The sequence below is a fragment of the Nothoprocta perdicaria genome, unplaced genomic scaffold (assembly GCF_003342845.1).
Source record: "Nothoprocta perdicaria isolate Ctin4 unplaced genomic scaffold, notPer1 scaffold_41, whole genome shotgun sequence".
Taxonomy (NCBI): domain Eukaryota; kingdom Metazoa; phylum Chordata; class Aves; order Tinamiformes; family Tinamidae; genus Nothoprocta; species Nothoprocta perdicaria.
Window position 1 is genome coordinate 2,320,011 of NW_020455655.1, and position 14,598 is coordinate 2,334,608.

Below are 14,598 nucleotides of genomic sequence, written 5' to 3' on the forward strand. Positions count from 1 at the left end.
CAGCTAGTTATCTAAAGCTGCACAGAAGAACCCGTGCGAATTCAAGAGTGACCATGCACCAACTACAATGTAAATTTAATTATAACATACTGGATTATGTCTTTACCATAAAGATTTGGCCCAAGTGTCCAGCACACTTTAGGCATTCGAGATGTTTTTGAAAATGATGCTCCATATTCCAAGACTACCCTTYTTTTAACAGGTCAGGGCTATAAAATTAAGTACACAGTGAAAAATGAAGGAGAAYGAAAAGCAGAACTCTTATTCCAATATACTTCATGTTTTCTATAGCTTTCATTTTGATTTTTATAACTCTGACAAATTATGTGACAAAGCAGTAATAGATTTCTCTAGACTGCTGTTCTTTCTTGACATAAATACAAATTCAATTTATTGCACAGTTCCTGCCATTGGAGCTGCAAAGACCAGACCTCATGTTTCCTTCATCATGAATTCATTTTTTCCAGAAAGCGAGAAAGACAGAGATTTCACAGTTRCACAAAATGTGGAATCCAATTCACAATTTTGGCTTTGGCATTTAAAAAACACATCAGTTTTTCCCACTGAGAATTATCTGTCATTGACACATCTGCAGTGGCCCTCATGAGAGCTGAAAATTTTCCAGTGAAACCAATAAAGGTTTTTTAAAAATAAGCCAGCCATTCTCCTATTCCTTATAAAATTAATGAGGTAATTCATCTTTTGATGTAAGCAAATTTAATCTAGAGCTACTGGTATTTAATGGAGAACAGCCAGTATGTAGTTTCTCTGTACTATATAGAAGCAAAATCTAGTCTGTATGAGCTTGGAAAGGGTAACTACTTACAGGGATGGGATGAAAAAGTAACGGCAGTCATAAGCCTAAAATTGGTATTGTCCAGTCAGGATCTTATGTCTGAAACATTTAGCACAAGCATTACAATCAAATGATCCCTCCCCTGCTCCTATTCACAAAGCCTACGAAATAGGTTTTCCAGGACTACTTATCTCCTGGCCTCACAGCACATGATGTCTCAGCAATTTTCCAGACTGCACCTCATTAGATTCTGACACTAAAAACATACAGCGATTCCTTCAGTATGGAGAGAGAAAGAAATACCAAAAATATCCTCACAGTAACAGGCTCTCTACAAGCCCAGGRAAACTACCCAAAATATGAACAGTTTTGGGAACATGTAGACAAAGCATGTCAAGCAACCAGGAGTCACCTCTGAAAATGCCTGGACTATTAAAGCAAGTCTTTGCACACCAGAGCATGTGCTAATCAACAAATGCTTTTTCATTTGAAAAGACATCTACAAACACTTGTTATGGATACAAATTTCTGCAAAGTTGCAGGTAGCAAGAAATCAGCAGTTCTTCCCTTCTGCAGAGGCCCCATGCTGTTAACTAGACCTGCCAGCCTAAGAGAAGTCACACATTATCCTCAGCTCATTTAGTCTGTGTGGCCACCAGAGCCATTGCCAGGCAGAATCAGAAACAATCAACAAAGCTATTTCCAGCATCACTGGAGGAAAACCCAAATGCACTCAACAGGGTGTCATTCACTGAGACTCATGAGGTTCCCCATTTTCACTGCATAGTCCTTCTCCATCCTCAATAAACCTCTCTTGCAATAAGACCAGCTGTCTTTCTGGTTGTTTGCACATTTTGCACAACTTCCAGGTACCAGAGGAGCAGTGAAGGATTGTATATCTCATCCAGGTATGGATAGAGCAACAGAGTGTAAATGCCAGCCTCCAGCTTCCACACTCGAGGCTTTTCAAGAAAGCTTTTTGCCTCCAACCCTTCTTTACCCAGAAGATTCACATTCCCTCCTTCTTGCTGGCTAAACAAGTCACAAGGAAAGAAAACACCTTCCCTGTCCGTTTCAAAATTGCCTTTATTTCTGTCAATATTTCGACTAACTCTGAAATCTCACAGTATCTTTCTACTTTTCTTCTTGCTCGCCAAGAAATTGATGAGAGACTTCAAGCAAATGTGGAAATATTTCACAATGAGAGAAGATGCATATCTCCATGTCCCAGGATGTGGTTCTGCTGGGATTTGCAGGGCCTAATATTGGAGGGAGTGATCATGGGAACAACRTAGCAGAGCTCCCAGCTCTGATGTAAGAGAGCATCCAGCTGCAGAGAGGCTTGTAAGGTCACACACTCCACTTCCTATCCCCAAGCTAGGATATTATTTCTACACACTTCGCAGCTTTCTCAAACAAAGGAAAAGGGGTCATCAAAGTTTGGTTTGGGTCCTGCATCTCCTTTGCCATATGGGTTGTGTTGAAGTCAYCTGGAATTCTGGCTATGAAGAGGATATAGGCCAAGGAGCACTGCTGYTCTATCCCATCTTCTCACTCTATAATTTTATTTTTAATTAGGAATTAGACTCTTCTCTTGTTCCTGGTTCTTTTCAGAATGAACATTTAGCACGTGAACAGCTGAAAAAATGGCTAATTTACAAAAAGAGGATTGATGCTATTCCTAAGGTTTCTGAGCAAGCATCTTCATTTCTCCGCTAATCCAACCCCACCCCTCCTCCTCCTCACCTCAGTGACAGCAGCGCAAGCGCACGCACACACAAACATACCAGGAGCTCTGTTTTCTACAAGGAATGCAAAGTCAGTGGATTGATATGGAGTGACAGCCTCACTGAAGCAAGTTGAATTTACTGCTGGCCCCTCAATTCCTGCTTCTACCATGCAAAAGGTTCATTGATTTTGTTCTTTCGATATATCTATCCAAAAGTCAGATGTTCTCAGTTTAAACTGAGATACAAGACAGGCAGTTCCAAGAAACAGAGGTGCAAGTTGACTAAATCCTCTGCTCTACTGAAACATCTCTGATTGTGTCTCTAGATGCAGCCAGGGGCTCTGCATTATGTGTCCAATATCACACTGCTGCCAAGCCTACAGAAGGCTGGCACCAAAATGCAGTCTGGGGAGAAAAGGCCACACATGACCCATGCAGCACAGTGCTGGAGCTGGGGGAACCTTGGACAGTAATCACAAAGATGCAGCTCCTGAACGAACACTAACTCCATTTTATTAGATATCAGCTTCTGCAAATCAAACATAATAACCAGGAAAGCTCTGTCATTCTAACCTCTGCTTAAATTTTGATGAACTCTTGATATAGAACAAGCAAGGGAAATATGGTCAGTGGCCCTGGAGATTTGGTATTCGAGGAAGAGGAGGAGGAGAAAAATAAATCACAGAGTTGTGCTCAGATGGCTCCCAGCCTCAGTAAAGTGTTTTAAATATTTATGCTTCTCTTGTCCATTCCAACAGAGCAGATGAGCACAAACAAAAGCAGCATGAGGGGCCTCTCTAATGAGGGTCTGCTCATAACCAGCTGCCTGACTTTATTGAGTCTGACATTAGGTGGACATGTTCAATGAGCAAGGGAGGGGAAAAGTAGGCATTCAGCTAGAGCAACTGCACGCACTGTTTTGCTCTCTGATAACACTATGATAATGACTGCATTGATATACTGAACAACAGAATCTGCMAACATTTCATACCACAAATTGTTCATTCTTTCCCATCTGCCACCAGAGGTGCAGGTCACTGCTAAACACTGCCTGGACTCCTAGTCAATCCATGCTGGTGAACACCGTCTGTGAGAACTACCCAAACTTCAGAATCCTACATTCATTCTCTCTCTCTTCCATGAGAAGGCTGCAAACTCATCAACTATCTAAATCAACATTAGGAGCTTTCAGAGTCATGGTGGAGGAATGGGTGCAAATAAATGTCTGAGGCAGCGGGATACTGGATTCCTAGTTAGCTTGTACCCCAGCACTGGGGACACACAGAACATGCTGGTGTTCAATCATCCTCTTTAATTAGAATGCTTAGAAGTTGAATATGTTTTCTTAGCAACAAATCACTCAGTTTTGCGTTAAGAGATACAGAAAACAAAATAAAACAGACAAGACATTAGCAGGAGCTGCTACAGAGCCCAGCCCAGGCAGCCCCCAGCAGCTGCCTTTGCCCACTAGGCGGCACAGTCACTCTATTCAATTGTGATTTTTTCTGCATGATTTTAGGCTGTTTTAGGGAAAAAAGTCACTAAATATGTCCAGCCTACCACAAAATAAGGATAACCCCTCAAAATCATCACCTGTAAGTTCTGGAGCTCAGAGCAGACTGTTACGTGCTGATTAAAGGCCTAGTGCAAGCTCTCCTCCACTTCACGGGCTCTACTTGAGCCAGCTAACTACCGTGGTATCTCCTTGAATTCACCATCTTCAGTGCTGGAATACGGCCAAGAACACCTTTTCTGATGTTAGACTTAGTTATCTTGCATTTAAGATGCTCCCCTTAGCACGTTTCCATGCTGAGCACCATTTCAGACGGGGAAAGAACAGTGCAGTGCCTCACGGTCGGGCAGAGCAGCGGGGCTGCGCGACTGCGCGCAGCAGCTCGGCAGCGGCCGCAGCAGCAGCTCTGCCGCCTGCCAGAAGCTTCAGGCCCTGCCAGCACCTTGAAATATCATCTCTAAAATGAGAAAGCAGTTGCAGCTTCAAAGGAAGATAAATGATGACATTTAAATAAAAGTGGATTTGACTTCCATTTGTGGCACATTTTTCATTAAAAAGAATTGGTAGTTTTATATATATATATATATACACCTCTTTATGTTATATCCTATCCTCATAGGTAAAATAGAAAACATAGGTTAAAAACGTCACTCTCTTTGTTGGACTCATTTTGAATCCAAAGTTAAATGAGCGAGTCAGAAGTTGGCTTTAATATATKTACAATGGAAAGCTTTCTCTTTTGGAGGAGAAACGAGAGGCTGTACCCCTTGAAGCCAGCTGGGACACAAACCTATGCAGGGCCAGCACCACAAGAAATGATCACCAGGAACACCAGCTGAAGAACCTGCTGTTACTCTGAAAGAGTCACTGCGCTGTGTTCTGGACTAGAGACAGAATGAATCACAGTAAGAAACTCCAAGGAGGAACTCTAGGTGCTGAGGAAGACATGAGCAGGCTTGTAAAAAAACTTCTCAAAAGTCTTATTTTTCCTGCCCTGGTGCATGCAGTCACTGCAGTGCTCAATTATACACCAATTATATCAATGTCAGATGCTCAACGGCAAAGGCCACGTGTGTATTTAATCACCCTGACGGTACACGTGGCTGCTTTGCCTGTGGGTTACTACCAGGCCTTGCTGTTTTGAAACTGCTTACTGCTTTGTAACACTGATTCCTTTGGGGCCTGTTTTTCATCACAGCRGCTGATGGGATCACTCAGTCAGGCCTCTTGTGTATTCCATATTCTTAAATTGCATGCACAATACATTGTACCCAGCATGTAATTTAGTTAGATCAAATACTTAAATGCTTTGCAACAACAACAACAAAAAGCTGAAACTGCAAAATTGTGTATCAGAGAATAAGTGATAATAGCAGAAATGAATTAGCTAGAATAGAACGAAAGTAAAATCCACCTGCTACAGAGAAACTAAAAAGTCTCTAAAAGGTCTCTGCCAGAGCAGCTTGGGAGGAACATCAGCTCAAAGMTGGTGATGAACTTGGCCCTGGCCACAAGGGCAGGACCCATCACTCAGACACACAAGAGGGGCTTTCAGAGACAGCTCAGAGCTTGGCACCAATGTTTTAGGTCCTCTTCCAGCRTTCACATAAAGTGCAATCATTCACTCCCTCTGCAGTTCAACAAAGGGACTCTCAGCAGGCTGAATCACTTGACGAGTAAACTAGGGCCAAGCTAATCAMCACCCCTGGATGACCCATCTCATCTCCCAACCAAACTCATATGAAATGAGAGAGAAATTTATCTCAGAAACAGTTTATATACTACAGAGGCACATGTGGTAAAACTCTCACGCCGGGTCTGAGGAATCTGGGCTCCAGCCAACCAATTTAATCTAATCCAAGTTAGCCAGCACCCTTTAACTGATTTTACTGGAACTATGCCCAATCTGAATGTATCCACCCTTAGGAGCCCTTCAGAATAAACACAACTACTGGGCAAAATCACACATGGAAACTCTCCCTCACCTGCTGCACTGAACAGGAGTAGAGTACTTAAGCTACCAGGGAAAGCCAAAGCAAACGACAAACTGCTGCCCATCCTCTCCTGTTCACTGTCACCAAACAGTGATGAATTCACTCGTATTTAACCAGGGAGGCACATACACTGCACAGCCATCCACTAGTATTAACAGCCATACATTGCAAAGGCAAATGATGAAGTTACTTCCACAAATTTTACAGATGGCAAGAACAAGAGCTCTGAAACAAACGCATTCGGTGGGCTTCCCTGCATGGCAGAGCTCTGTGCCCTCCTGCCATGGCATGGGGCCAATGAGCATTGGCTGCTGCTTTCCCAGGGACAGAACACAGCAGGTCTGTCTCAAGCAACCAAGAAACAGCAGGACRACAAGCAAGGTACCTCACAGATAAGCAAAGAGGAAGCAGGAAGGGGTTTGGGCTGAGTGTTCAGCCCTCACTGTAAACTCCTGTGATTTTTTTGTAAAGCAGTAAAACAAATAAAGAGCATCAAAAATTAAAAACACTTTGAGGGTGGTGTTTCTTCACATGGTTCTCTACACTAACAAATTAAGGAGTGCCTAAATCTGTTTGGTTAGTCATCCTCAGAACATTCCATCTGATAAAGCTTTTTACATTYAGAAAACAAACATTTTAAAACACCTACTTTAGTACTGATAGCCTCAGTAWTAGCTGGCTATCAGCTGCACTTGCTCTTTGACTGCTCTTTCAATCTGCAGTTTTTTTTTTTTTTTTTTAATTTATCATTAACCTTTATCATTAATAAATCACAAGCCATCAAACAYTTTTGGCCCCAAAATTCCAAAGTAATTAAACACTGGGTACTGTAAGCAACCTTCATATATTGGAAAGGCGGCCGCAGAGGCACAGATACATTCAATACTTTTCTTCCACCCACAGGAGGAAATGCTAAGCAGGGAAGTCACCTGCAGGCTCCCTGCGGTGTCTGATGCACTTCCCCGTCAATCAAGATCTGCCTGCTAGCCACCCGCCWGTTTTCCAGGCCAGCTCACTGGGGCTACACTAGTACCTCTCCTCAGATCTCTGCTGTGAGTYACCCAAGTCTTTACTGGCTGTGTGGGTAGGAGCAGTGAGCAGCGTCACCCTCTCGGCACGCATGCAGCCGGTGCACAGCGTGCACAGCGGCAGCAGGAGGAGCATGACTCATGCTGGAGCATCCATGGGCAGCTCTGTCAGAGCAAGAGTGCTTTTAATCAGGGTGTTACTCAGACTACATTGCTTTTCATTAACGGTCTGTTTCCCTTTCTCTGTTTTCCCACAGTCTGATCATTCACCTCATTCCCTACAAGCCACTTCAAGGCTTCAAAYAGGCAGTAATCATCCGAAACTGAAGCAGTCCAAACAGCAAAGCCATTGAGCCTGGAGAAGTTGAAGCAGGGCCAGGCTCTGACCTAACTAYAGCCTCAAAGGGGCTAAAGATCTTCCTTGTGCCTTTATTCTCATCCCTAAAGGACCTAAGATTCACTACCAGCATCATAWCAGATGGCAATTTGATTCTTACATTCAGAAAGACCCTTCAGTATCAGGATAAGAAGGAAAATAAAGTAGACAGTATCCCTGGAAAAGAAAGCTCCCTACATGTCCCCTCTATTGTGTCACTGACATGGAAAGCAAGGGATCAGGGGTTGCTCACCATCCTCTCAGTAAGAGAATTAAGACCTACCATAAGCAAATGTATCATTTCTGATAAACTGAAAGTAGGCTACTAACCTTCAGGAATTCAATGATCAATGGCTGGAAACACCTTCAGTATAAAGAGTGCAGAAATGATGACACAGCTTGAAATATTTTTTTTGGACTTGGTATTCAGAGAAGGTCTATACAAATGACCATTCCAAAATTGTAAAATTCAAATCAAAACTAGAAAATGACAAAGACCCCATACCTATTTGTAGCAATGACAGTTTCAAAATATGTAGTAAAGGAAATTCCAGTTCCAATAGAGAAAGTTCTCTTTTAGAGTTAAGAAAAGAGAGGATAATAGAGGATTTTTTATTTTTTTAAGGAAATAGAATAAGCAACTTGCAGAAGGTAATATAATAAGCACTATTGAAAGCAACTGCATTTCCYCTAAGAGATAACACCACTATGAGGTTCTAAAACCTCATAGTTTGGCTTCAAGGCTCATGTTYTGAAAAGCTCTTTTTACTTAATGCAGATAGTATCATAGGGAAAAAAAAAAAGAACCTTTTCTGCATATATAGCCRAACCTTTAGCTAAAAAGCTCTAGTTTTCACAGAGCTGTCCATTTTAAATTTCAGCATGATTTAGGGATGCACCCCAGCATCTGGGCTTCACTCTCTGTACTAATGCTGTTTTTAGTTTATTCTTTGTCTCCCTGAAAAAAAAAATGTGAAGTTCAGCAAGAGCTGAATATCTGTATGTCTCTGATGCATATAGCTATAAATCTTGTTAGGGCCACTTGGTTGAGTGTCCATGGGAAATTCCTGAGGACAGTCTAAATAGCTGAGGACACATTTCATTACAACAACAGTACGGACATATTATTTTTCCATCACATTGCTTTCTCTTCAACAGAGTTAGAGGCAAAACCTGCCTAATAAAATGAYCTCTTTGGTGAGAATGCATTTTCTTGTCCCTAAAAAGGTAGARGTAACCAACTTAGAGGCATTATTGCTAGGATGACTCAGAGAAGATCAAATTTAGTTTTCAGAGTGACCAGTCCAGTTGTAATAAGTTTGTATTCCCTTCACAAAGGATGTTGCTGCTTGCTATTTTTTTCCCCGAGATAACATTGACCAAGTTTCTTGCATTTATAGATTTATAGGAATCACAGTAAACAAGAAAAATGCTTTATAATTCTCCAAGACAGTTTTGCAACCAGCAAGTGCTTACCTTGTAATCAAAGGCACATCAGAGCTCATCTCTCCAGCTGTGGCACGAACAGCTTGCCCTGAACGCAAGGCCAAGGAGGCAGCGCTGCGTGAGGGCACTTGCGGAGCCGGGCACAGCACAGGGCCTGCGGAGCGAGGACAGGGACTCTCAGAGAGTTTCTGATCAGGACACACAACGTTTCTTTTCCCCAGCATCAGGTTTCCTTTGACATCTATTCTGAGCACCGTATATTATGGCAACATTAGCTGGTACTAATGGTGCTGGTGCTAACAGACCCTCTGTCTCAGGGTCCCAAACATGCCACTCTCACAGTRCTTGTGACAGATGATTTAATTCAGCATCAAGGGAATTGAAGAAAAATCTTTCACGTTCCAGGATCAAGACTGGATTCCAATTCCAGCTACACTGATAAAAATCAAGAATGACTTTTGTTGTCTTGATATTATCTTATTCATATCTTTAAATTTGGAGAAGAAATATTTTTAATTTTAATTCACATGGACTTGAAAGTTTTGGCCTTGGTGATTTACAGCAAAGACAAATAACTGTTCATATTCTTGGTAGGAGACAAAATAGAAACAGGTAGAAACTGATATAGTTTACAGCAATAGACTGGCATACAGTCTCCCTGAAATTCAGTATAAACAGTAACCATTAACTATAAGGAATGACTGAGCTCAATATAATGACACAGCTGAAACAATAACATCCTCATCCCCAARCCAGATGTAATCTTCCCTTCTCCTCCCCCTCAAAAATAAGGAAAAAAAGGAGAAAAAAAAAAAAGCACATGCAGGAAAAATGAAAGGAGCTTCTATTAGGAAATGCTTTTATTCTGTGTATGGTTTGAGTCTAGAAAGAAACGTGAAAAGGACAGATAGCCTGAGAGAATAAAAGTACCAACATGAATATATTAACATAATAGCTGCCATTTTAAWATGAAATGTCATAGAATTTCAATGGAACTGAAAGTAGATTTGGTACACAGGTGTGAGATGTTGACAGCGGATGACAAGCAGAAATCCTTGGAAGGAAAACCGTATCAGCAGGCAAACACATTTGTTTGGACAATTCCAGACCAGTGATTCTAGCTATAGAAATGAATAAGTAACTAGCACGGTATCACATTGTCCACTGCAGACAAATACATCATAGTGCAAACATTTCTAGAAAAAGAAAGTTCAATGGATATCTTTAGCCTTTAATTTCTGTGAGCTTTACCTCTGAAATACAAGTCCTGAATATGCACATTCTACTTCACATTTGCAAGTTTAAAATTCAACACAGAATGTCCTTCACAGGCAGGTGAGGAGCTGGCAATGAAAATACAGAGCTACACGATTTCAGAAAATGGACCTCAGGATATAGCCCAAATGAGGATGAGTAATGTTACTTACTTCCTCAGATGTGCGTCAAAAAAACCCATCATTAAGAGGCTTGGACAGTTAAGATTTGCAATGCTGTTAGGTTTTAAATTATTCAAGGACAGAAAGAGTTATGATTCATAAAGAAGCTTTTAAGAAGATGAGTCTAAGCTCTGTGATGGAGCAGCTCAGGTAGTGCTCACATTGTAGCTCAGATAATCACTTGGGTCAATTAAAAGCTACAAAACTAGCTCTTATGCTTGCGTGTGCATTTGTAGCAGCTGTTGACATTGTATAGCTCCTAGCATCCTCAGCTGAATGGAAGGCCTTGTGGTGTACCAGGCAGGGCACAAATACATACTTGAAGTATTGTTCCTGTTCCAGAGAGATTATAATTCTTCCAATTTTTCAGTTCAAAACAGCAGGCGCATGTCTGGCTCCATCAAACCTAATGCAGAAATCTGGCTRCATCTACACTCACATATTCTGCTTCCTCCAGTAAGTGCAGTGACCTCAGACCTAGGCAGCCTCATAAAGCAACTGACTTAGATGGGATCAACACCTGAGTGTCCTGCAGCAGAGCGAGGAAGACTCATCTCCTAGTGCTAGTCCAAGTCCACTGCCCTGCACATAAATCCTTCTCTGGTGTTGGATGCCTTCCCCACAAATATCCCATTTAGTCAACTGGCAACCCTGTCCCAGGCCTGGAGCTAGAATTCAGCTGCATCTATTGAGAAGGGAAAAGGGTCTGCCTAAAAGAACTTTGTTTGATTCTCTTTTAATACCAAATCAAAACATTTAATCAACAAACATCGGTTAAAATCCTTGTTAAAGGTAAAAAGGGAAAAACTACAGGTTTACAAAAGCTGAAAACTGCTGTTTTCCTGAGCCCTTACYGTGGCACTGAAGAACATCATATGTGTTTATAGTGTGGATTATAAAAAGAATTCATAAAACAGTAACTAAAAAATAGCTTTTTTTTTCTTTTTGACAGAAGCATTTAAAGCATTTCRACAAAGTCCACTACAGAACATGATTTCTGATCGATACTTTGATGCAACTCTAATAACCACAAACATTATGAATTGAAAAGGTCACTGCCCAATCCAATCTCAGGGATTTGCCATTATTTTTCTCTGCAATTACAAGTATTTCAAAATAACGATCCTAATTCATTAGACAATTAAACATTTCTATTAATGYTACTTCATTAATACACAGTACGAGCTGAAAAATCTTTACATATTCAGGCATCAAAGTACAGTTCACAAAGCCTTTTCCTTTCCTTACAGTTTACAAAGCCTTTTTCACTAATATTCACTGCAGTTATTAAAAGCATTCAATAAGGGGTGAAAATCCCTACCACTCACAAAAATTATGTGCTTACACCCCCTTGAGATCCACATGATTTTAGCAGATTCTTTTCCTTGATTTTAGCAGATTCTCTGACTTGAGTTTTCTTAGATAATTCAACATATTTCTCCCCAGCTTTCCCTTGGGCTGACCACATAAGCAAACTTTTCCCTCAACTAGAAAGGTAATTAATATTTAATACCCTACCTAGAAAAGTTCCTTTTTCTTCATTATTCTGCACTCAAAGTTAATTCTTTCACACCAATCAGTCATATGAGTAAGTAGAAATATACTGACTGTATRAAATCTTACTTTTAATGAAGGAAGATTAATCTCTTTCTTGTGACAGACATAATTGATTCAGTAATTAATGAAAGTAGATGGCAACTGGGTCACAACAGGTAAGAAATTAATATGTTGAGAACATCCTGTTTTTCAACTCACACTAAATACTGGCAGCCAACATCCTGCCCAAACAAAACTATATGGTTAAATACATTGAACTGGGTTGAGTTTAAAAAAAAAAAAGAAAATCTTAAGATCTCTTTGCAGAGATCACCTCATGTCAYGCAGAGGAAGAAGACAAAGGAAACAGTAAGGTCTCAAAACCCATCCTGCAATCTCAGKCTAATACTTCGGGATTTGCACAAACCAGGGATCAACTCAGAGTAACAGCTAATTTTTCTCTGGTACACAAGGTCAACAGAGCTTTACAAGAAACGTGGCTCTGGCAGACTCCTCTGATTCTAATCCTGGCAAGTGTATAAAGCCAAGCTTTTGCTCCCAGCTAGAAAACTGTGGAGACAAGTTCCATACTTTYACATATGCTAGGTCAGACAGGTTACAATAATTTTGCTTTTCTAAAGGATTTCYGTACTCCCTACTCTGTCTTCTTAACCTTCTCTTTCATTTTTCATGGGGCATGCTCTTCTCTAAGCAAGAAACTGASTAATATCAAAATACATAGCTTGATAGTGAATCCTAATCAAATCCATGATTATTTCCTAATGAAATGAACCTATCAGGGATGCTCCCTAGGAAAGAGAAGACAAATTCCAAGAAACAGAGGGCACTKTTTCAAGTCCATTAACCTCTTTGTGTAACATGGAGTAAGGAAATTAATTCAGAGCAGCTTGAAAGAATTGCTTAACAGGAAGGAAGATGAGAGGCGAGTTACAGACACTCTGCATGGCTAACACGTTGCCTAAATCTGTTTGGGCTCTTCCAGGCAATTCCTCTTATTGACTCACTATTTTGGATATATTCAATCAGTTGTTTAGAACGGCAGGACATCTGGAGCAGGAAGTAGGTCTCTTACACAGCTCCATTCAGGTACATTAGTTGATTGTGGCAGTTTGGTCTGTAATTCTTCCCCTCCAACAGGTTCACAGCCAGCAGTGGAGTTCATCTCAGGAAAACACAAATCCCTGCTGCCAAAGAATAAAGTGGCAGACTGGAACAGTCTATTTTAGAAAAGAGCTGCCATGTCTAGTTAATATCATACATAGAGATTCTCTACACAGTAAAAAAAATGGAGGCTGGACTGACCTTGGAAACAAAACCCCAAAGAATTTGAAGATTTCAGCCAAGAAAGGGAAGAAAAAGAAGTCACATCTTTTCTGCAGTGGATTTCAGGAAGTCAGTGCTCATATTTTATTATGTTCTCCAGTTTGCACCCCCACCATTTCTTTTCAAATCATCTTTTTAAGAAGCCAAGATAACAGTGTAAATGATGCTTTACCATCAGATTTGAAATTAAAGAGAATTAAAAACGGTTTGATGTTAGCAGCAAGCAAATCAATGGGTCCTTATTTCAATTCAGATTTCACCATCTCACATCTTCTGCCGTCACACAGCTGCTAAACTATACACAAAACAGTAATCACTATAGGAAGGTTTTGTAAACAATAGCATCACAGCCCCTACCAATGCTACTTTTTTTTTTTTTTTTTGAGTCAGAGGAAGATTATTTCATTGACAATTTTTGACAGTGATATCCCACAGGAATTCTCATCAGTCTTCATGAGCTCATATAAGCAGTAATTTTAATGACAYCATAAGTAAAACTCTAACTCCTTTGTGGTGCTTCATTCAATTAAGGAATTTCCCTTTGGCTCTTCACAGAGCTGTGACTGGAACTATTTTGGCAAGTGAGGTGCATAATAACACTTTAAAGTCCCTACTCTGACAAATGAATATGGAGAATTATTTTATTTCTCTAGGCACAAATCATTTCCTGTGGTGAATCACCTGCTTACAATGAAATATGCTACAACTAAAAATGTTAGGATTAAAAAAGTCACTCAGGGAACTAATGGGATGAAGAAGGAAAGCCACTTCCTTATTACCTTCCTTCTGGCTGTTTTACACAGCTCTCCCTCATGACAGAGCTGTCTTCCTTATGTTTATTACGGGGTTTGTACATCAGTGGAGGTCCCATTAGCTATCATATTACAGCCATAATTACTGTATTCATCGGTCTTTTTAATTAAAAAGAGCCTAAAGCAGCGGTTGTTTTCACTGAAATTTGAATTCTGGTACCTTTTAAAATTCAGCAGGGGAAAAAGGCATTACTGTTAATGCAGCACTTAAATAACTGAAAGGCTCAGTGGTGATGGCAGAGTGGGCGAATAGAGAAGATCCTGCAGATAAAGGACTTATTTGGGAGTCAAATGCATATGAACAGAGGGAAGCACATGGAAGGAGGGAGCAGTTGCATGAACAGGTTAGGCTGTGTGAATAGAAATTTGCCCAAACTATATTAAAAACACATTTAAACACTGAAGTATTCTACAATGACTGATATCTTAATGTAACATGCTAGAATCGACATTAATCAACATTAATTTTACACTRGAATCTAAAATCAGAGATGATGTCACGGAGTCCCATGATGAACCGATGAATACTAAGAAATCATCTGAGAAGTTGTTTGTTTTTCATGTGTACTTTTCTACCTCCATGTTTCT